Source organism: Dasypus novemcinctus, chromosome 24 (genome assembly GCF_030445035.2).
Source record: "Dasypus novemcinctus isolate mDasNov1 chromosome 24, mDasNov1.1.hap2, whole genome shotgun sequence".
NCBI lineage: Eukaryota > Metazoa > Chordata > Mammalia > Cingulata > Dasypodidae > Dasypus > Dasypus novemcinctus.
The window spans coordinates 15,379,775-15,404,357 of NC_080696.1; positions in this window are offsets into that span (position 1 = coordinate 15,379,775).

The following is a 24,583-nucleotide window of genomic DNA, read 5'->3' on the forward strand; positions in this document are numbered from 1 at the left end:
CCAAAGACACCTGCCATTCCCAGCTTCACATCTCAGAAGTCACCTGTGTTTCTTTAACCTCCTGCTCTCCACATCTAGTTTGTGAGCAACCTCTGGCTGTCTGCTCTCTCTGTACTTTATCACCAGATCTGATTCTCACCTCCTCTGCCTTTACCAGTCCTGCACCAAACTCCAGCATCTCTGGCCTGGACTGTATCAACGCCTTCCCAACTGCATCTCCTTCCTTTCTTGCCTCCTTATTTGTCGTCTGCTCACCATAGCAGCTCGAGTGAGTGATCTTTAAAAAAAGTGAATGTTTTAATGTTGTTCATTGGTTCTTAAAAACCCTCAAACTCACTTGGAATAAAACCAAATCTCTTTACTGTGGCCTAGAAATCTGCATAACCTGCTCCTTCTCCTTGCCCAGACCTCTCTCCAAATGTTCCTTCCTCTGAGATGCCTCCTGAGCTCCCACAAGCCACTTTTTATACCCAACCCTGGCTTTATTTTCTAGAGTGCTCTTAGCACTGGCTAAAACAACATGTGCTTGTTTGTTGATGTTTGGTCTTTTCTCATTAGAATGTATGCACTCGGGGGCAGGAGCTTCATCTTGGGTACCACTCTTCTATAAATAAATAATAACGCCTGGCCCATGGTGGGCCCTGAATACCTATTCGTTGAATGAGTGAATGTGTGAATGAAGGAAAACCTAATGAACACCCAGCACTGTAATTCTTCCACTTTTTCCCCTGTAGTCTTCCACAGTGTCCCTATACGACTGACTTGTTCCTTCCTCTGGAATAATTTACACTTAATATATTTCTTACTTCATTCTGCCTTGTAAAATACTTACTTACATATTCCAGCTCCCCTCCAGGCTGTATGCTTTCCAGCCCAGCCCTCCTGAACCGGCCCTGCCTGTGGGCTTCCCCACTGCAATAAGCCGGAACAGCGTTTCTCCGAAGTTAAGGAGAGGGCCTGTGGGCTTGTGCAAAGGTGTGTACGAAGATCAGCCTTCTTATGTATTTAGCTCTGCACAGAAGATCCCCTTTGGCCTTTCAGTCTCTTCTAAGAGCTGCTTGAGTTGAACTTTGTCTAAGGAACTTCTTTGTGTCACGAAGCAAGGTGACTCTTAGTGATCAGTTTCATTTCCAGCCAGGGGAATGTTGGGATCCTGTTTTGAAAATTTGATTGGAAAGCCTTACATTTAAATGGATGATATCAACCAAACCATATATTTTTTCCTTTAACTGGAAAGTCCAAGAAAGCCAAAGCCCTGTATTAATTAAAGATCTCTGCTCTAACTCTAACAGAATCAGTTGCCTAGAGAATATTTTATCCACAAGAGGGGGGATGTGGGTCCCAAATTGGGCTTTTTTTTTTTTTTTAGCAAATCTGAAGGTCTCCTTATTATCCTAGGATCTCTAATGTTTGAATTGTCACAGTTACTGCGTTGTAAATGCTTTCCTTTTGGAGGCAACCACAATAGAAAGTGTTCAGCGCCAACAAAACACACCTGCATTGCAGAACCTTACAGCCAGCCTAGAAAATGAATGTTTTTGATGTATCCTTTGAAGCCATTGTGTGTTAGGTTTGAAGTGTTTCTGCTGTTTCCTTGATTCCTAAATGAGATGCCCAAGATAGCTTTAGTTCTTTCATCTGGATTTGGAGGACCGGTATGCAGAGGAAATATAATCTTTGCTTGGTCCTCACGGACATTTGTGTTTGAATAACCAGAGGGTGTTGGAGTGGCAGAGTTACCAGAGCTACTTTTTTCTCTTTTGAGATTTTCTGATAGATAGCTCATGAGAACGAATAATGCTTTGTACATAAAGGAGGAAAGATAACTAATTTTGAGCCACATTTCAATTATTTTAACAAACAGCCAGGGTTTCTTTTTTCCTACTTCATTTTCTGCCACTCTGTAAATAGGGCAGATAATTAGGTCATCAGAATAAGAAAAAAAAGTCTGAGATAAAATCCTATTAAATTGCAAATTCTAACATTACTGCAAGCATAAAATGCAGCAAAGCAGATATTTATGTGAATTTCTTTTAAGTGCTATGCTATTTTAGAGATAATAACCCTATCTATAAAATGATTTGAGACATACAAACATGACTAGCAACTGTAAACATATCATATTTAAATTCATTTCATCATGTCTCTAAAGCTGAATTAGTGTACTTACGTGAAAATAAAATACAAAGCAACATTAGCTTATTACAAGAATAATGCAATCATAAACATTCATTGGGGAATTTTACTTTCAAATTCAGACATTTACAATTAAGGGAATCCATGTATGACATAATAAGTACATATCTAGCGGTTAAAAGCCAGAATTTCTTCTGATGTCAGACACAATTTACTCCAGTTCTGGACTCACCATTTATTAGCCACATAAACTTAGATGAATTACTTGGACAGTTCTTGGTGTAAGCAGCAACCAAGACTTTGGCTTACTTTGGTAAAAAAAAAGGAATTAATTGGAAAGATAACAGGTAACACATAGAATGGATGGGAAGGTAGAGGAAAACAGACAGGAATCCAAGGAAAATAGGTAGCCAGACCCCCAGCAGAGGTCCTGCCCCAGTTCTGGACACTGGCTGCCACCACGCTAGTACTACCACGGCTACCCTGATCACTGGATGCCATGCGTGTCTTGAGCAATGGAGGAGACATCTTAGTGGTTGAGAGCCCCAGGGCTCAGTCCTTGGTCCTCTTCTCACGACCATCTACATTCAATCCCTTATAATCTCACCTGGCCTCCTGGCTTTAAACATTCTCTTTAAGATGGTAACTTCCAAAGTCATTTCTCTGCTTGGACCACTTCCCTGAATAGAAACTCCTATATCCAATTGTCTACTAACATTGCCACTTGCATGTCCAAGAGAATTCTGGTTTTGCCTTCTTCTCAGTTAAGGGTCACTCCATCCTTCTATTCCTCACTTTTGCTGTCTCTCACACCTCACATGCCAATGCATTAGTACATTCTCCTGGTTCTGTCTTCACAATATATACAGAATCTGACCTCTTCTCTCCACCTTTGCTGCTCCCACACATCTGAGCCATCATTTCCCATCTGGATCACTGTACTGGTTTCTTTTCTAGTCTTCCTGCTTCTGTCCTTGATTCCACCTGCCCCTCACATCCTACTCTCAGCACAGCAACCAGAGTGATCATATTAAAATGCAAGTCAGGTTTTTGTGCGAGTGCAATTTTCATTTCACTCGTCAAAATAGCAAGGACTGATATATCTGGGTGGTATGTTAAGTGTATGTTTAACTTTATAAGAAATGGCCATATTGTTTTCCAAAGTGTCTGCACCATTTAAGTTCCCACCAGCAATGTATGAGCATTCCAGTTCCTCCACTTTCTCACTAACACTATTGTCAGATTTTGTTTGCTTTTTGTTCTAGTAAGTGTAAGTGTATGGCGGTATCTCATTGTGGATTTAATTTGCATTTCCCTAATGACTAATAATGTTGAGCATCTTTTCATACACTTATCACTGTATATCTTTGATTGAATGTCTATTTAAATCTTTTGCCCATTTAAAAATTGAGTCTGAGGTTTCTTTTATATACTGTAGATACACGTTCATTACCAGATATGTGGCTTACCTCTATTTTTTCCCTGTCTTAGCTTGTGTTTTCATTCTCCTAACAGTGTCTTTCACAGATTAGAAGTGTTTAATTTTGATGAAGTCCAGACTATCAACTCATTCTTCTATGAAGCATGATTTTTGTGTTATAGCTAAGAAATCTCTGACTAATTAAAGGTCACAAAGATTTTTCCTAGAAGTTTTATAGTTTCTGATATTACATTTAAGTCTATGATACATTTTGAGTTATGCAAATTTTAGTAGCACCTTTATTCATAATTGCCATAACTGGAAACAATCTAATGTCCCTCAGCTGGGGAAATGGAGAAACAAATTGTGGTGTAGCCATAAAATGGGAATAAAACTAGAACAAACTACTCATACATGCAATATCATGGATGAATCTCAGATATATTAAGCAACATAAAAGAAGCCAGGCTCAGAAGCCTACATACCATATGATTCCAATATTTAGTATTCTGGGAAAATCAAAACTGTAAAGACAGAAAACAGATCAGTGGCTGCCAGGGCCTGGGGAAGGGAGAGAGAAGTTGACTAAAAGGTACATGGGGAAATTCTGGGGGAGATGTTGCGAATATTCTATACCTGGATTGCGGTGTGGTTACATGATATTATACATTCCTCAAAACTCCCAGAACTGTGCATAAAAAAAGGGTGAAACTTACAATGTGTAAATGGTCCTTACTTTTAAAAACCTGGAATAAATCCTTCTTTGGTAAAAATAATTTCAAAAGCCAATCATATCATTCACCTCTTGGTGCAAAAACCTTTCCTCTTGGAGTGAAAACCCAAATCGCTCCATTGTCTTGTCCCTGTTAGTTTCTTGCTCACTTATCCCTACTTCCTTCAGCAGCGCGGACTTCCTCTTGTTTCTGAAACACTCTTCCTCAGGACATTTGCCCAGTCTACTCCTGTCTGGAGACTTTTCCCCTGACATTCACAGTTCCCAAGAAATGCTCTGAGACACCCTGGGGCGCTGAATTGAATATGGATATTAGGAATATTTTAAAACTTCCAGGGAAATACAGTGACATCTGTTGGACATCGCATGTGCTACTAGCTGGGAGTGGCTCACCGTTTCAGCATTCAATAGTGTGACATTATTTTCTGCTACATCACAGATTTGCAGAAAACTAAACAAAAAAGCACAGTTTGGTCATTAACAAGCAATACTGTGTGAAAATCAGTGTGGATCAGGAAATGAGAGATCCAAGGAACGCAGGGATCAAGAAGTTGTGGTGTGACCAAACAGGTGCATCCATTCCATCTAAGTAATTAGAATTACTTTCTAGTGAAAATAATTGTGGTTACTTAAGAATGAAACAAAAATATGTATTTTTTAAAGACTTGTTTTATTTCTTTATTTCTCCCCGTCACCTTGTTGTTTGCAGTTGCTCTCTGCTCTCTGTGTCTGTTTGTTGTGTGCTCTTCTTCTTTCTAGGAGGCACCGGCAACTGAACCCCAGACCTCCCATGTGGGAGAGAGGTGCCTAATCACTGGAGCCACCTCCACTCCCTGCTTATTGCATCTCTCATTGTGTTTCCTTGTTGCATCATCTTGTTGTGTCATCTTGTTGCTTCAGCTTGCTATCCCAGCGCATTGTGTCAGCTTGCTGTCTTGATTGTCTTCTTTAGGAGGAACTGGGAACTGAACCCAGGACCTCCCATGTGGTATGCAGGTGCCCAACTGCTTGAGCTACATCTGCTTCCCCAAAAATATTATTTTTGCTATTAAGGAAAGGTAAGTAACTTTGCCAGTGTCCTACCATAGCAACAACCCACCCTGCTGTCACCACTTCCCATCACTTCATTCTCTTGTGATGGGCCAACCACATCTTTGAATTCATGCACAGGAGACTTTCTAAACTTGAGAAGGCAGAGACACCAGATAGCCAAAATAAAGGGACAAACACCCACGTTATGATGTAAGCACTCCATGCTTCAATTTACTCATAAACTGGTACTGATACCACCTACTTTTCAAGAGTATTTGAGGATGAAATGATCTAATGCTGAAAAGTAGTTAGCAAAGTGCCGGGTACTCAAAATACTCAAGGTTGTTTGAATGGATCTTTCATCCTTAGGACCAAAATAGACCATCAGAAATATGGAGTAGCTGTAGATTGATGAATTTGTCAAAAGAGAAATTTGGAAAACCAGCTGGGAGCTTTTGAGGTGATTCTAATTTCCAGAGGTTCAATTTTCATAAGGTCTTAAGTAAATGGTAGTATTGTTTTGGTTTGTACATTTCAAAGAGAAAGTGCAATTTAATATTTTTGAGTCTTCTGTAAGTTGGATTTAGGTATCTATTAGTAACTATTCAATTCAAATGAAGCATCAAATAATCTCTCCACCAAATATTTTATAATCCAAAAGGGGTGATTAATTCACATAGAAAGTTGAATCTGAGCACTCATATGTGACGGTAAGTATTAGTAGTAGATGGACGATGTCGCCTTGGGTAGGAACAGTGGAAAAAGGTTTTAGTGACAAGCTCATTTTTAGTATGGAAAGAGATTTTAGTGACAAGCTCATCTTAATTCTCTTAAGATGGTTCCTGGATCCAGTAATGTCAGAATTTGAAACTACAGATTTTTAAGGTGGAAGGGAATTGATGATACAGGGGTATGTGCATTCCTTGAAAAGGGAGGCGTCTGTCAGCAACTCACCGCTCTGGTCAATCCTAAGCTGAATCCCCCTCACCCCTTTTATCTTAATGGCACTATCGCTTTCCTGGTGGACTGTGCATAAATTATCACGGCACGTTGCACTCAGTAGTCATTTGGTTTGTATACACTTAGGATTATTATTTATCTCAGCTCTCTTCCTTGCTTTCTAAGAGGTTTTCTTTTGTAATATTTTAATGCGTGATGTAATTTTCTCTTGCTCGCCCTCCTGTTTTAGTTACTTATGTTCTTATCTTACCCCTTATGGTAGATTATTATGTACCCCAGAAGAAATATTTTCTTGATCTTAATCCCCTTCTTGTGGGCGTGAACCCATTGTAAACAGGACTTTTAAAAGAAGTTATTTTTAGTGAAATGTTGGCCAGCTGAACCAGTGTAGCAGAGCGTGAGGGTTTCGTCCTCGCTCAGGCCCAAGAGTTGGGGGGGGCTTGCTCCTGCCAGGCAGCCGGCGGGGGGTGCTCCAAGATGGAGCACCGGTTCTCCAGGCGTGGGGGACGCGCGGTTGAGGAAAAGCCATGGAGACCGCTTGAGCGCAAGAACAGGTCTGCTTTATTACGGAAGTACACTTAGCTATATAGGGTTGGGTAGAGGGAGGGGCGTGATGAAGGGAGGGTTGGCTAAGGGGCGGCTGTGGACAGGCTGAAGCTGATGGATAGACCTGAGGTAAGCAGTTACTGGGGAAGAGGGCAGATTGTGGGTTGGCAATATGGGTGGGACTGGTGGGAAGGACGGTGGGGGCTGGAAGGGGAGGAGGGGTGGAGAAAGGCGGCAACAATTGCTCCTTTTGTTTTTAAAAGGAAAGAGGGGGCAGAGGCGGTTAAGTTCAAGACGAGGAGCCTTTTTTGTTGCCAGAGGGAGAGGGTCCAATTGAAGGGCTGGTGACTCGGGTTGGCAGCAGCTGGGAGAGCGAGGGAAGCCAGGACGAAGAGAACGGCTGCGAGGCTGTGTAGAGGCATCATCTGACGGTGCGGCATCTTGATGATGGCTGGTGCTGGATCCGGGTGAACGGGGCAACCTCTGGGCCGTATCCACTGTCAATGTTATCTCTCACCGAAGGCATAGGGTGCTGATCGTTCGGTGGAACTAGTGGGTCAGTGGCAGGCCGGATGCAGCGCCCAGGAATCCAGAGCGGCTGTGGCTCAGACTCTGGAAAGACACAAGCAAAGCCCCTCCCCTGTGCTAGGAGGGGAGCTGGATCTTGCCAACGATTTGTGGCAGGGTCTTTCCAATGGACAAGGGGAACTTGCGAGGGCTGCCACATGGGTCCCCAGTGCTTATGGGTGGGGGAGAGTACACGGTCATCGAAGGTTAGGAGATTGTAATGATTGAGGCAGGCAGTCACGACGTCGGCTGGGGCCTTGTGGGGAGAAGAGGCCCTTTCTTTTTGAATAAGTAGCTTGAGCTGTTGGTGAGTGCGCGCGACGATTCCTTGCCCCTGTGGATTGTATGGAATGCCAAAATGATGCGTGATGTGATACATCTGCACAAAACTGGCGAAGGCGGCACTGCGATACGCTGGTCCGTTGTCTGTTTTGAGATCCCATGGAATTCCCATGAACAAAATAGCTTGGCGAAGCGCCTGGACGCAGTGTTTAGCACTTTCCCCCGCAAGAGGGACTGCATAGCACAGATGTGAAAAGGTGTCAATTGCCACATGAAGATATTTGAGGCGGCCAAATGCACTGACATGAGTGACATCTAATTGCCATCTTGAGTTTGGGCGGAGGCCGCAGGGGTTAACACCCTGAGGCTGCAAAGGCCCAAGTGGCAACCATGGCGCGCAAGTCCGGCACGCGCGCACAAGGTGTTTGCAAGTTTCAATGGGAAGGTCTGGGAAGAGCTTCCGGATGGACCTTGCGGAGAAGTGGAATTGGGAATGCAGGAGCTTGGCTTGATTAACAAAGTCTCCAAGCCGCGGCCCGTCGGCAGGGCTTTCATGTAGGAGGACCGGGTTTATCTGGCGGCTGGACCCAGAAGCATCAGCGAGGTCATTCCCTAGAGCCAGCGGTCCTGGTAGGCCAGAATGGCTTCTGATATGAGCAATGAACCAGGGCTGCTGCCTCGCCTCAAGCAGTCTCTGTACGAAGGCGAGCGCCCGATCGATGTTTGAGTCACCTGGTAGGAAAGTAGCAAGCGGGAGGCTGCGACACACCTGAAGAGTGTATAGGCTGTCAGTAAAGATGTTGAGAGGCTGGTCTGGGTGGAGATTGAGGACTGCAGCGAGAGCTAGAAGCTCGCCCACTTGAACAGAAGAGTCATTTGCGAACAGCAGTTGCCGTGGCTCAGGATTCTCAGGAGTGTATATGATGGCAGCAAACGCCGTTTTTGAGGCATCTGTGAAGGCAGTGATAGCTGAGGGGATTGGGTTCCGCGCAGGCAATGGATGGAACGGGTTGGAAAACGCCAATTGAGACATTCCCTGCAGCAATCGGTGATGAGGATAGTGGTTGTCAAAGGAGCCGCGAAAGAGCTCTACCAGGCTCTGCATTTGGGCATTGTTCATGATGAGGGAGGTAACTTCCTTGGCATCTAAAGGCCAGACAATGGTGTGTGGCGGGATGCCATACGTTTGTATGGAGAGAAGTACTAAGTCAGTGGCCAACGCGATCCAGGCCCTTGTAAAAGGGCAGATTTTCAGGAGTTTGCTCTTTGCGTATGCAGAAAAAGGAGAGGGCCATCTTGCCACAAGAGACCTGTGGGAGTGATTGGCGTTGGCAGAACTAAAGCCAAGATTGGAAGGGTGGGGGAGAACCTCTCCAGGCGACACTGTTGCAGGGCGGCGCTGACTTGTTGGACGGCTTCTCGAGCCTCTGGAGTGATGATGATGCTGCGAGTGGTCGCCGTTGGAGGGCTGTCCCTTGTCTGCAAAAGCTCGAAGAGAGGCTGCATTTGCGCTGTTGTGATGGGAAGCGCCGAGCGAAGCCAATTGATTTGCCCGCAGAGCTGTTGGAGCTCAGTTAATGTCATCTTCGGAGAGAGGTGGATTTTTGGGCTTGTGGGCTGGATAAGCCGATGAAAATGAAAGCCTAAAAATTGGAAAGGAGGCTGGAGGTTTATTTTGTCAGACTGCACAGTAAGCCCGAGGCTGGAGAGTTTTGTTATTATTGCCGAGAGCAGATCATTGAGGAGCGCACTGGAGCTCGCTGCTAAAAGGAGGTCGTCCATGTAGTGGAGGATGTATGTGTGCTCCGGATTGAACTTGGAGCGCAGCGGCTCAACAGCATGGTTGACATACAGTTGGCACATAGTCGGGCTGTTGCGCATGCCTTGAGGCAATACTCGCCATTGAAATCGCTGAGCTGTGCCTTGGTTGTTGATGCGTGGAACCATGAACGCGAATCTCAGACAGTCCCGGGGGTGAAGAGGAATAGAGAAAAAGCAGTCCTTGATGTCGATGGTTGCCGCATGAAAATGCTGGGGGACTGCGGTGGGATGCGGGCATCCTGGCTGAGGTGATCCCATTGGCTTAATATGTTTGTTGATCTCACGGAGGTCGTGGAGAAGGCGGTATTTGCTGGTGTTCTTTTTGCTAATGACAAAGACCGGTGAATTGTAGGGACTAGTGGACAGCTCTATATGCCCTGCTTGTAGCTGCTCTTTGACGAGGGCAGAGAGAGCCTGCAATTTGTTAGCTGGCAAGGGCCACTGCTCGACCCAGATGGGCTCCTCTGTGTCCCATTCCAGAGGGATAGGGTCAGGTTTTGAGATGGGAGCAGTGGCCCCTAGAAGGGGGGGGGCAGCGCAGCTGAGAAGGCTTCTGTGGTGATTCGGGCCTTTAGCTGGCTGAGAACATCTCTCCCCCATAAGATGGGCTGGACTGACGAAAGGACAAGTGGACGAATTTGGCCTTCGTGGCCTTCTCGGTCGCTCCAATGCAGAGGCTGGGATGTTTTCCAGGAGGCAGCGGCTCCTGTGGCGCCGATGACTTGAGGGTCGGTTTCGAGGGGCCAGTGATTGAATGCGGCGATTTCGAAGGGAACACAGGAGACTTCAGCGCCAGAATCCAGAAGCCCATCAAGCCATTGCCCATTAATCTTAAGCTCTAATGAGGGTTTCTGGCGGCATGTGATGGGCATTGTCCACATTATGGCTTGGGAATTTTCCTGAGGGCCTCTTGGGGGTGGGGCTGAGGCCTGCCCCGATGGAAGTTTAAAGGCTGCTGGGAACCTTGGGCGGAACGGCAGTCGCGGGCCCAGTGATAAACCTTTCCCACAACGCGGACACGGCGTAGAAGGGCCCCTTGGCCGTCGCATCGGCAGGTCTGAGCGAGGTGCTGGGCCTGGCTGAGAGCACTCGCGGACGAAGTGGCCGGGCTGGCCGCACCGAAAGCAGACGGAAGTGGGGCTGGATGAAACAGCCATGGCAGAGGCAAAGGCAGCGGTGAGTGTTTTGACTTGTGGGTCGACGTCACGGCAAGCAAGGACCCATTCGTGCAGAGCTTTGTCGCGTATGGGAAGGATTATGGCCCGGAACGGCGCAAGGCACCCGTCAATGACTAACTCTTTGGCTAATGCAAATTGGGCATCCTCGCTGGAAATTTTCCGCTGACAAGCTTCCAGGACGCAGGCGACAAATGCTGGGAAGGTCTCATTGGAGTCCTGAAGCAGCTGCGCGAGCTTGGTGGGCTGCTTGGTGGAAACTAGAGAGAATGACCGCTGGACGGGAGGACCTTTACCCGGTGCCAAAACCCTGGGTCAATTTCGAGATAAGAACGAGGGTTTGCATAATTGTTGGTGCCCGTGTATGCATCGGAGGGATCGAGGACGCCGGCCTGGGCATTCTCCATGATTTGCCGGTCAACAGCCGCTTGATAATGGGCGCGCCATTCAATAAATTGACCCGGCGTCAGGATGGCACGGGCTAGTGCAATCCAGTCATATGGGAGAACGAGTTGGGTCCCTAACTCCTCAAGTAGTTGCTGCGCATAAGGGCTGCCAATCCCGTCTTCCTTTACAGCTTTGCGGAGGGTTCTGACCTCTTCCGCTGTAAAGGGTAGCCAAGTTTGGGGTCGCTGCGGCGTGGGCTGCAGATTTAGCGGATACAGCTGAGGGGTTTGAGGAGGCGTGGCACCGGGGGCCGATGGAGCAGCCAAGGCAGGTGAAGGGCTATTGCCGTACGGCGGCGGCAAGGGATAAGCGGAACACGGGTGAGAAAATGGCGGCTTGGCGGCTTCCGGGCGACAACAAAATGGCGGCAGGACCCTTCCGGGCGCCGGCCAAGATGGCAGAGCAGCTACATCCGGCGGCGGACAAAATGGCGCGGGGGGCGCTTCCGGTTTAGCGGAAGATGGCGACCCTGCAGTTTCCGGGCCCGAACCGGATGCTGACTGGGCAGGAAGAGGCGGGTAGAGGTGGGAGGAGGAGGATACTGGCGGAGAAGAAGCCGGATGCGTGCCATCTTGGGCAGAAGTGGGGGAAGAAGGCGGAAGTCCGCCATATTGGGGAGTGGCAGGAGTGGTTTCTGTCTGCTGCGGGGAGCTCGGGCGGGGAGGTTCGCGCTCGAGAGCAGCAGCAAGTTGGTTAGACAGAGAGTCAGTGTCGGCGGACTCATCGGGATCACAGTCTAGAGGCCGTTTGGGAGAAGCTTCATAAACGGCCTCGGTCGGGGCCCCAAGGAGACAGGCGCGAATGGCAACGAGAACAGGTAAGAGGCCTGTTGGGAAGGTGCGTTTCTCGTGCTCCATGGCGGAGGTGACTCGATCAATGAGTCGTGAGTATGTGTCTGGGCTCCAGAGTTGGCAGGTGGCGAGCCACGGATTAAAGGGGAGCAAGAGATCCCAGTACTTTTGGAGCTGCTGCAAGGAGACACGGACTCCATTGGCATCGAGCAGGGCAGCGAGGGCCCTGACTTGCGGCGCCTGACGCAATGACAAAGAGGCGCCCATGACGGGATAGGGATGGGACGACGGCGAGGGGTCCCTTGGGGCTCGTCCGGGCGAGGGGTCCCTACCTGGAGAGGAGGACGATCACAGCAGCAGCAGCAGCAGAGAGGGGCCGGGGGAGGAGCTGCCACTTTGGGCGCCAGTTGTAGCTGAGCGAGAGGGTTTCGTCCTCGCTCAGGCCCAAGAGTCGGGGGGGCTTGCTCCTGCCGAACCACCGGCGGGGGGTGCCCCAAGAGGGAGCACCGGTTCTCCAGGCATGGGGGACGCGCGGTTGGGGAAAAACCACGGAGACCGCTTGAGCGCAAGAACAGGTCTGCTTTATTACAGAAGTACACTTAGCTATATAGGGTTGGGTAGAGGGAGGGGCGTGATGAAGGGAGGGTTGGCTAAGGGGCGGCTGTGGACAGGCTGAAGCTGATGGATAGACCTGAGGTAAGCAGTTACTGGGGAAGAGGGCAGATTGTGGGTTGGCAATATGGGCGGGACTGGCGGGAAGGACGGCGGGGGCTGGAAGGGGAGGAGGGGTGGAGAAAGGCGGCAACAAACCAGGATGGGTCTTCATCCTCTTACTGGAGGCTCTCTAGAAAGAAAGCATGGGGAGGAGCCAGAAGCCGGAAGTCAGCAGGAACTGGAAGGGAGGGAGCATTGCCATGTGATGGAGAAACCAAGGAACCCAAGACCCGCCAGCCTGAGCACCATTAACCCTGGGAGGAAGCAGGCCTTGCAGCCTGAGACAATAAATCCCTGTTGGTTAAGCCAACCCATTGTGTGGCATTTGTTAGAGCAGCCTGGAAAAGAAGACATCCCATATTCCTTGCAGGAAAGAATATTCATATATGTCATTGAATGCCTGGCAACAGCCGTGTCCATGCTTGATGCTCAGGAAGAGGTTGTTGGTTATAGGGGGAGAATTTATTACAGCCCCTCTCATTAGCTTCTTTTGTGCTGTTTCCAGAATTCTGGCCTCTACTTACTTTGCTGTTTCATTTTATTACTCCCTAATCCAAAATTCTGCTAACAAGATTCCCAGCTGCTTTAAAATAATGCTTGGAGTAAATCCCAGAAGGTGCAAGTGGCATTTACTCAGAAAATATTTTTAGAGTAGCTGATGCTGTTTACAGTTACAGGGCTAATTGAAGGCACCGCTTTCAATTCAGGAGCAAGTAAACAAAAGGGTCTTCTCAGCTTGAGATGCTTTGTCTTTTTAAAACATTTGTCTAGCCTGGAGAACATAGTATCATCTTATTCCCACCGTTCACACTCTACTTGACGCCAGCAGCTGCATTCTTACTTAGAAGAAAACCACAATCAAACAGTTTGGATTTAATTTAAATTTTGTTTAATTTTTTTTAAAATTTAAAAGTATTCTAAGTAAGTTGAATATAGACTTGGCAAGTGACCCAGCAGTACCATTACTAGAAGAACTGATAGCAGTGGCACAGAGAGACATCTGCACACCAATGTTCATAGAGACGTTATCCACGATTGCCAAAAGTTGGAAATGACCCAAGTGTCTATCAACTGATGAAATGATGAATGAATTGTGTAGATACACAATGGAATATTATGTAACAGTAAGAAGAAATGAAGTCAAAGCATACGCCAGCAGATGAACCCGGATGACATTATATTGAGTGAAGCAAGCCAGACACAAAAGGACAAATATGACATGATTGCACTATTAAGAACTAAATATATTATGTAAATGTAAAGAATTAATACTTAGAATATAAGTAACCAGAAATAGAATGAGGGTAGAGAATGGAAAGCTGATAGGTAATCTGTGCAGAATTGGTTAAAAGGTTATTTGTAAATCTTTGGAAATGAATGGAAATTGTGAGAACATATCATGGTGTTTGTGACTAGCAGAGCTATTATATGGTTATGGCAGTGGATGAAAAGGAAAGTCTAAGGACATATAAATTACTAGAAGGAAAGTTAAAAAATATAACATGGGACTGTATAACAGTGAAACCTCATGTAAAATATGATTATGGGTGATATTGCATATATGACTGTTTTTACAAAATATAAATACATAACTAGAGAGAAGGAAACAGAATAGCAGCTATGTAGGGCAGAGGAAACATAAAGAGATTGAGGAGTGATGAATTTTGTTTTTGTTTTTATTTTTTTTAGTATTATTACTGGAATAATGAAAATGCTCTAAAAATGATTGAAGTAATCAATGCACAAATATGTGATTATACCAAATACCATTGATTGTATACTTTGGATAGATTTATGCTTTATTAATAGTAGCAATGAAATTGGTTTATTAAAAAAACTTCTGGGCAGCAGTTGTGGATCAATTGATAGAGCATCTACCTACCATATGAGGCCCAGGTTTCGATCCCCAGGGCCTCCTGACCCATGTGGTGAGCTGGCCCACACTCAGTGCTGCCACGTGCAAGGCGTGCCGTGCCACGCAGGGGTGTCCCCCGCATAGGGGAGCCCCACATGCAAGGAGTGTGCCCCACAAGGAGAGCCTCCCCATGTGATAAAAGCGCAGCCCATCCAGGAGTGGCACCACACACATGGTGAGCTGACACAGCAAGATGGCGCAACAAAAAAGTGACACAGTTTCCAGGTGCCACATGACAAGAATGCAAGAGAACACAAGAACACACAGCAAATGGACACAGAGAACAGGCTACAGGGGGGAAGGGGAGAAAAATAGATAAAATAAATCTTTAAAAAATAAATATTATGAATAACTTGTGCAGGGGACAAAAGACAAACAGTACAGAATTTTATACAGTGGAAAATAAAACTCTTTCCTGTACCCTTTTTCCATCATTTTAGTGTCCTTCTCCAGAGACAATTAGTGGCTTCTCATCTGTTCTTCCAGCTAAATTTCTTCCATACACATACGTATCTTATCCAAGTGACATACACTGTCATGCATCTTGCTTTTTGTCAATTATCTTCGAATTCCTATCACATCATTATGTACAGACCTGGTTTATTCTTTATAATGCCATCAAAGCTTTCCATCATGCAAATGGACTATTGTTTATTGAATCTGCCTCCATGGATAAACGTTTATGTTGTTTTACTTTTATACACAATGCTGTAATTAATATCCTTGCACACGTGTCATGTTGCATGGCTGTAAAGTATTTAAAGATGACTTTTTAGCATAAATTTTCTGAGTGTGGGCATGTACCTTTTCAGTTTTAGTAGCTAGAGTATTTTGCTATCGTTACACCCATCAGCAGGCCTATTTCACCATATCTCCCCAAACCTGTGTTATCAAACTTGCTGATTCAGCAGTCTGATAAATGGAACATGGAAATTCATTGTAGGTTAACTTCTATTTCTCTTATCATGAATGATGTGGAACATCTTTTCAAATGACTAAGGGACTTGGAGAATTTCCTGTAATACAAACTTACTGCTCATGTCTCTTTTCCCTTTTTCTGTGGGTTGTTGCTCACTTACTACCCTGATTTGTAGGGTTACTTCATACATTAACAAATCTAGCTCTACCTGTGATACATGCTATAAAGTTTTTCATAGATCACCATTTGTGTTTTGCCATTTTAAAGAATGTTCCCATAATGCTGAAATGATTTTTGTGTACTCTCTCCTCCACTTCCTTTCCTCTCCTCTTCTGCTCTCTCCCCTCATCCTTTCTTGCCTCCCTCCATTCCTTCTTTTCCTTAAGTTTAAAAAGTCTTTTCCCACTTCAAGATTTTGAAAAATCCCTCATGTTTTTATTTAGTGCTCTCAAGTCTTTGTTTTTACATTTATATGTTTTTATCTATCCAAAATTTATTTAGCACAGGCCGAACCCCAGTACATATATATACTTAGAAGCTATGTAGCTGTCTCTGCACCCTTCATCGAATCGGTCATCTTCCCCCACTGATATGCGGTATCATCTGCATCGTATTCAACCTCTCAGTATAAATTCGGGCTACTTCGAACTCTTTATTCTGTTTTATTGTTGTCTTGTATGTTAGTGCTGTATTGTACCTATAAAATGTTTTAATATCTGGTTGGGTTGGTTCCCCTTCATTCACATTTCTCTTTTTCTTATTTTTTTAAATGCTACTGGCTATTTTTGCTTATTTATCTTTTCAGTAAAGTATAGGATAACATTTAAATAATTGAGGTAGGATTCTTTTAAAAAATCCTTTTGGTACTTTTTCCATAGTATTTATTATATATATATTTTGAATTAGAGCAATCGCAGGTTTCCAGAAAAATCATGGAGAAGGCACAGAGTTCCTAGCCCCCCCCCCCACAGTTTTTCTTATTATTAACATTTTGCACTAGTGGGGTAACTTGTTACAATTAGTGAAATAATATTACTGTAGTTATACTATTTACTATAGCTCATTGTTTACATTAGGGTTCACTCTGTGTTGTATGTAGTTTTTTTTTTTAGCTTTTATTCTGGTAACATATATACAACCTAAAATTTCCCATTTTAACTACTTTCAAATATACAATTCATTAGTGTTACATTCAGAATGTTGTGCTATCCTTACCATCATTCATTATTTTTAGTACATATATATATATATATATTTAAGATTTATTTTTATTTATTTCTCCCCACCACCTCATTGTTTGCACTTGCTATGTCTGTTTGGCTTCCTTGTTTTTCCAGGAAGTACCAAGAACCGAACCCCGGACCTCCAATGTAGGAGGGAGGTGCCTAATTGCTTGAGCCACCTCTGCTTCCTGCTTTGTTATGCCTCTCGTTATGTTTCCCTCCATGTGTCTTTTGTTGCGTCATCTTGTTGCATCAGCTTGCCATGCCAGCCCTTTGTGCCATGTCTAGTTTCTCTTCTTTAGGTGGCACTGGGAACCGAACCTGGGACCCCTCCATGTGGTAGGTAGGAACTCAATCACCTGAGCCACAATTGCTTCCCTGGTATATATTTTTAATGAATTAAAATATATTCTTGATTCTTCCAAAGAAGAATATTTTTTCCTGTTTTTATTTATAATTTTAATGTTTTCTTCATATAAATTTGTACCATTTTTCATAAAATTGTTTCTAGGTACTTTAATTTCTCATATATTGATAGTTTAATTAGGATATTTCCTTTCTCCTCAATACTTCTGTTTGGTTATTTGTGTAGGGGAAGTTTATTCTTGTTTATTAATATACCCAGGCAACTTAGTAAATTCTGTCATTGGTTCTAATAATTTTCTAATTTATTTTCTTAGGGTTTCCAAGTATACAAGCCATACCATATACAATTCATAAGAATTACACCAACTCCTTTCCAATTTTTAAATATCTCTTATTTCTTCCTCTTGCCTAAATGCAAAGGCTAGGACCTACAAAACAATGTTACATAAGAGTGATAAATGGGTATCCCTGCCTGTTTATACTTTCGTTACTTGCCCATTAAACAGGGATCTCCTTTGATTGTATGAGCTAGATAATAACATTAAGGACTGTATTAGCCTGCCAAAGGTGGTGCAGATGCAAAATACTGGAAATCTGTTAGCTTTTATAAAGGTATTTATTTGGGAAAACTGTCAACCTTTCCCTATTGCATGTGATGTTGGCTGTGGGTTTTTCATATATGCCTTTTATCATATTGAGGAATTTCCCTTTTATTACTATCTTTTGAAGTGTTTTTATCAAAAAAAGGATGCTGGATTTTTTCGAATGCCTTCTCTGTATCGATTGAGATTATCATGTGTTTTTTCCTTTCAATTTGTTAATGTGGTGCATTACGTTGATTGATTTTCTTATATTGAATCAGCCTTGCATACAAGGAATAAATCCCACTTGGTCGTAGTGTACAAGTCTTTTGATATGCTATTGGATTGGATTTGCAAGTATTTTTTTGAGAATTTTTGCATCTTTGTTCATTAGAGAGATGGGTCTGTAATTTTCTTTTCTTGTAGTATCTTTATCTGGCTTTGGTATTAGGGTAATGTTGGCTTCATAAAATATGGTGGGCAATTTTCCCTCCTCTCCAATTTTTTGGAAGAGTTTAAACAGGACTGGTGTTATTTCTTTTTAGAATGCTTGGTAGAATTCACCTGTGAAGCCATCTGGTCCTGGACTTTCTTTGCTGGGAGATTTTTGATGATGGATTCAATCTCCTTAAATGTGATTGGGGGAAGTGGATGTGGCTCAACTGATAGAGTGTCCCCCTACCATATAGGAGGTCCAGGGTTCAATACCCAGGGCTCCTGGCCCATGCGGTGAGCTGGCCCTCGTGCAGTGCTGCCATGCACAAGGAATGTCATGCCATGCAGGGGTGCTCCCCACATAGGGGTGCCCCACGCACAAGGACTGCACCCCACAAGGAGAGCTATCCTGCGTGAAAAGCGCAGTCCACCCAGGAGTGGCGCCACACACACAGAGAGCTGACGCAGCAAGATGACACAACAAAAAGAAACATGGATTCCTGGTGCTGCCTGACAAGAATGCAAGTGGACACAGAAGAACACACAGCAAATCGACACAGAGAGCAGACAACAGTGGGGGGTGGGGAGGGAAGAAGGGGAGAAAAATAAATAAAATAAGTATTTTAAAAAATGTGATTGGTTTGTTAAGTTCTTGTATTTCTTGTAGCATCAGTGTAGGTTGGTTGTGCATTTCTAGGAATTTGTCCATTTCATCTAGGTTGTGTGGGAAAGGGTTAAGTTTAATTTTCACAAAGGGAAAGCCAGAGGCAGCTCTGCCATTCCAGGAGGGAGGGAAAGGGGTTCTAGTGGCTTTGGTGCACCAGGAATTTGAAAAGTGGTGCCAAAACTAGGAGAGGCCAGTGGTGTGAAGTAAAGGCAGGGCTAGAGCAAGAAGGGCCAATGGTGAGAACTGGGGGCAGGGCCAATGGTGAAAGCAGCGCCGAATTTGAAAAATGTGCCAGGAGTGGCAGCGGCACCGAGCCCGCCCAGCTGGCTGGAGGTAGAGAGTGTGGAAGTGCAAGTGAGAGTGGGAACCGTGTAACGTAGATGATTCGGATGGGCTGTAACCCCTGAAGTACCCAATCAATGGGAACAGGGGAGGGACCTGCATGTTAGGTTCAGGGTATAAATGTCAGTGTTCCTGTTTGATCCACCAGCCATTTTATCCAAGTTGTGTGCCTGTTCTTGCAAGATCCTTAATAAAATTCTTTTCTCCTCCACACTGGGTGAGCCTTTGTTCTCTTACAGGTGCAGCTGTCTTTCTAACAATCTTGAGGGTCATCTGGGATCCAAAGCCTTGGAGAGGTTCCCTGGGGTGGATGAGGGGAACGCACATCCCGCTAACTGAGTGGTCTCAGACTCCACCACTGGGGGTCTGCCTTTTACAGCTGAAAGAACCCAAGACCAGATGCTTAGATCTGCTGATTTTGGACAAGAAAAGGGGAAAGGAAAATTTGCCTCTTGCTAACCAGGTATCCCTGTGCATGGGCCAAGGTAAGAAAAGGGACTATTAAGTATCACCTGGTGGGGAAATTCTGATGAGTATGGGCTTGAAAGAAACCCAGGCAAGACTCGGAATGAGAACTAGAGGCAGTTGGTCAACCAGAGCGGGGGACATTCCTCCAGCTAGTCTATTAGGGAGGCTGCTGGATCATTGGACTGATAATGATCGGACCAAGGGAAAGGAAATGACCCCCCAATATATTCTGGCCAAAATGCAGGGCAGATGAGGATTGCCTCCATGCCAACATTGCTTTCATAATTCTTTTTGTGTTTTTCTGTTTGTTCAGTGTATATTTTAGTATCTCCAGGTGGTAATATTAAATTGACAATGAAGATTCTTAAAAGAGCTCTATTCAAATGGCTAAAAATCAAAAAAGCACTTATATTAATAAAGTATGGAAATCTTTGCAATGCCTAAATTGAAATGAGTAGTTTATTCTTTTTTCACAGAACAGAATGAGGGATATGAAACTTAAGTAGATATAGTGAAAGGCGTAAAAGGTTTGTGGAAGTGCTGACTAAAATTTGATAAGTTTCTTAAAAGGAATGTGTTCTTTCCTAAGATAAGATAGCTGGTTTTCATAAAATCAGAATAGAAGTACGTGGGACAAAACTTGAATACATATGGCAAGTTGTAGAAGGTATTGTAGAAGGTAGCATTAAGTAAGGGAATGTGTTTTATGAAGGCAGAATTTGTCTTGAGATGAAGCCACTATTGTCTGTGTGATTGTGGGTAGTTATAAGAAGTTTGTAGGAGCAATTTTAAACCAAAATATTTGAATGGCTAATTCCAGTAAGTCATTATTAAAAACAGAAACTGAATCGATTTTAATAACAAAAAGTAGCTTCATAACAGGAAAAACTGTCAGAGGCCACCTCAATATTAAAGTGGTGGTAAAGGAAAATAATCTTGATTCCATTGGGCATCTGCATTGCTGAAGTAAAATGCTGGTTAATTAATGTCATCGTGGTGAAGGTGTAGAAGTGAAAAGCTCCATGGTGCTGAAGGACGCTATGCACCAGGTGGTGGAATACCAGCGCCTACCTCCGTTGCTTCTCTCTAGGGTCAGCCATGCTGCAACATGCTGGCTGGGTGAAGGACATGCTAAGGGGAGCAGTGATTACCAGAGCTGTGAGTAGAACCTAAGCGTAATTGGCATTATGGCCTGCTCCCATGTAGAGACAACTTGTATGGTGTTGCAAATATGGACCTTACATCTAATAATTGCAACTCAAAAAGAATGTTAGTGCATTGATTAGTATTAAATACTGTGCCTACATCTCTCCGTTTCTAGATACATGCTTGATGATTATGGTAATGTCTTTTCTAGATCATATGCAGAGGGATATTGGACATGTTAAAAGGTCCTGGTAAACTTCATTTTCTAAGTAGTTAATGAGCATGCTTAATCCGAGTCTCCCTCCTAGCCCTTATTCTAACACCTGTCCCACTCATATCCTGGGGAAGACTGCCAAACCCACATGCCGTCCTGCCAGGGCTAAGCATTCTCCCACCAGGAAGGAAACAGTAAATGAGGTGGCTGGGATCCACTTCAGCTTAATCCCTTCAAGATAGTCTATGGGTAACCTTTCCTCACCCAGGACCTGGAAACAAGTTTCTTATGAAAACCTGCAAAATAAAGTCCATTAACTTTGAGAAGTTGCAGGCTTTAGACACCTGGCCTTTTCTATTTTTGTGGCCCAGTATCCTTTCAGTGAAACCCCATATCCTCAAAATTCTAATTCAGTTTATTTCTTCCATCTTGTTAGCCATACAGGGATTTCAGTCATTTGCACCTGGGTTGCCATAGTCGTCTTCCTCCAACCATGATAGAATAACAGGAGGGTTTTACACCCTGTCAGGAGAACTGGAGACCTCCCTTCCTTAGAGTCAAAGGATCTCTTTCTTAAGAATTACATTCTGGCTTTGTCCTCTACTTTGGCATCCCTCAGGCATCGTGGTTTGCTGTCCCAGGTCCCACCTCTCGAATTCACTGTCCATCAACACCAACCTGGCCGTTAGATCCTGATCAAGTCGTGGAAAGATTCCCAACTTCAGCCTACCTGGGAAGGACCCTATCAAGTTTTGTTGACAACTGAAACTGCAGTCTGGACAGCAGAAAAAGGCTGGATTTATATTCTCAAGTAAAAGGACCAGTACCTGAACCAGATGATAAGTATCCAACAAAACCATTTGAGTCCTGGGAAATAATTCCACCTTCAGATCCCTTAAGTATCACTCTGAGAAGGCAATGGTTGGGAGGGCATATCAGAAAGGGAGGCACTGCTCAGACTCTACATTGGTGAACTTTGCGGGAAGATATCCTTCCACTTAGAGGGAAGGCTATTATCTATATCCTCCTTGTCTAGTGCCTTAAGAGACTAGCAGAAGAAGGATTTAAAGTTTCTGAAAACAAGAATAATTATACTGACTATGACGTTTCAGATTCAGGTCATGACAAACCCCATTAAATTGATATTAAATATAACCAAAGATCTGGATTCCCAGACTGTGTAGTTTGACACCTGCCAAGTAATAAACTGTGGGAATTTGGAGCACCAGCAATGGTTGAGAGGGGAAAATAAATACCTCTGCCCAGAGCCAGTGGGAAATGGTTACAGTCAAGCCCCCTCTTGCTCCTCCTGGGGTGGTATATGGTAGACTACCCAGTATAAGGGATGGACCATGAATATGGGATGGATCTCACCAAGTTCAAGGCCATTAAAGGGTAAGATAACCTTTTATAAAGGTAATATCCCACCAGACTGCAAAAGGCTTCAGTGCAATCCAGTAGTAATAATTATTAAGAAGGCAGACAAATCAGAAACTGGGAGCAGCACCAGAGACCAAGTAGGTGATAGAGTCTAGGGAATAGGAGCAGACGTTACAGGTAAAGATCCTCTGGGGAGTTTCCATATCCTAGTCCTTCCTCCCCCTGTAGATATGACATCGACAATGCCCTCTCCAGCTAACCCTTCAGAAATACCACAGGAAAACCAACCAAAAGCCAGTCCCCAATTTAAAAAGATCCCAAAGCAGTCAGGATACTGAAGGCAGAAGATTTAAAGCAAACCATAGAAACAGAGACAGGATACAGGGATGCAATTGCCTGGGTAGAATGGGTCAAATATACAGTCCAGAGTCTGGACAAAAGCAACTGTTAGGCTTGTGCAACGCCCGGCCCACAGCTCATATTGTGCCCTTTCCATTAGGTATGGAAAAGCATGAAAGGGAGTTTAAGTGCATGATACTCCTCTTCCAGAGTGCTACTCTTGGTGAAAACTGTAATACATTGCCCTCTCTCTTCCCTCCTGTCAAAAAGGGAAAAACACCAAAACCATACCGGCTTCCCACCTTGGTCCAGGAAGCCACTCTGCCTGTCTCTCTGGATGGGAAAAAGGGCTCCAGGACCTTGGGACCATGGCCCCAAGTGCACAAGTATGGAACGTGAGTGAGGATAGGACTGGCAATTTCTTCAGTTTGGCCATACCCCAAGCAGACCTTTGGTGGTACTGTGGAAAGGACATCCTCCGACCAGTGTTACCTGAGAAGTGGGGAGGAACCTGTGCGCTGGTTCAATTGGCCATCCCATTTACCCTGGCATTTGAAAAAGAGGAAGAAACACAAAACTAGGGAAAGAGAATCGAAAGAAGTTAACTTGGTTCCTTTGATGACCAAATTTATCTAGATAGTTTAGGAGTTCCCTGGGGAGTCCCTAATGAATTTAAAGCTAGAAATCAGATAGCTGCCGGATTTGAGTCATTCTTGTTCCAGTGGGTCACGATTAACAAAAATGTGGATTGGGTTAACAACTATATATATTATAATCAATAAATATTTATAAATTACAGTAGGAATGCAGCTAAGGGAATAGTGGAACAGTTGGATGCTACTAGCTGAATGGCCTGGGAAAATAGGATAACCCTAGATATGATGCTAGCAAAAAAAGGAGGCATCTGTGTTATGATTAGAAATAGTTGCTGTACCTTCATCCCCAATAATACAGCCCCAGACAAGACTATCATCAAGACCTTGCAAGGCTTAACAGCCTTATCTGAAGAGTTGGCAGAAAATTCTGGCATTGACAACCCACTCATGGGATGATTAGAGAGCTGGTTTGGAAAATGGAAAGGAGTGGCACTGTCTGTCCTGACGTCCTTATCATCGTGCCTGGGGTACCCACAGCAGGTGGATGTTGCATCATCCCATGTGCCTGACAGTTAGCTCAAAAACTCACTGAAATGGCCCTAACCAAACAGATGCCCACACGGTACAAGCAAAACAACTTGTACCCCCTCAAAGAGAAAGATCTCTATGTTGAAGAATGTGAGGAGGCTCTTAGCAGATTTGAGAGACTAAATTGTGAAAACTAGAAGAGTCTAAAAGAAAGAGGGAGGATTTGTGGGAAAGGATTAAGTTTAATTTTCACAAAGGGAAAGCCAGAGCTGGCTCTGCCATTCCAGGAGGGAGGTAAGGGGGTTTCTAGTGGCTTTGGTGCACCAGGAATTTGAAAAGTGGTGCCAAAACAAGGAGGGGTCAATGGTGAGAAATGAGGGTGGGCTAAAGCAAGAAGGGCCAATGGTGAGAACTGGGGACAAGGTCACTAGTGAAAGGGGCACCAAATTTGAAAAACATGCCAGGAGTGAAAGTGCACTGAGCCTACCCAGCCCACTGGAGTGTAGAGAGTGTGGGAGTGGCAACTGAGAGCAGGAACCTAGAACTTAGAGGATTCCGATGAGCTGTCATCCCTGAAGTTATCCAACCATGGGGAACAGGGGAGGGACCTGCATCTTAGATTTACAGTATAAATGTCAGTGTTTCTTGCTGTTTGGTGCTCTGGCCATTTTATCCAGGTTGTGTGCCCATTCTTGCAAGATCCTTAATAAAATTCTTTTCTCCTCTGCAACTGGGTGAGCCTTTGTTCTCTTTCAGATGCAGTTTTCTTTTTAACAGTTGTCTAGTGTGTTGGCATACAGTTTCTCATAATATCCTCTTATGAGTCTTTATTTCTGTGGG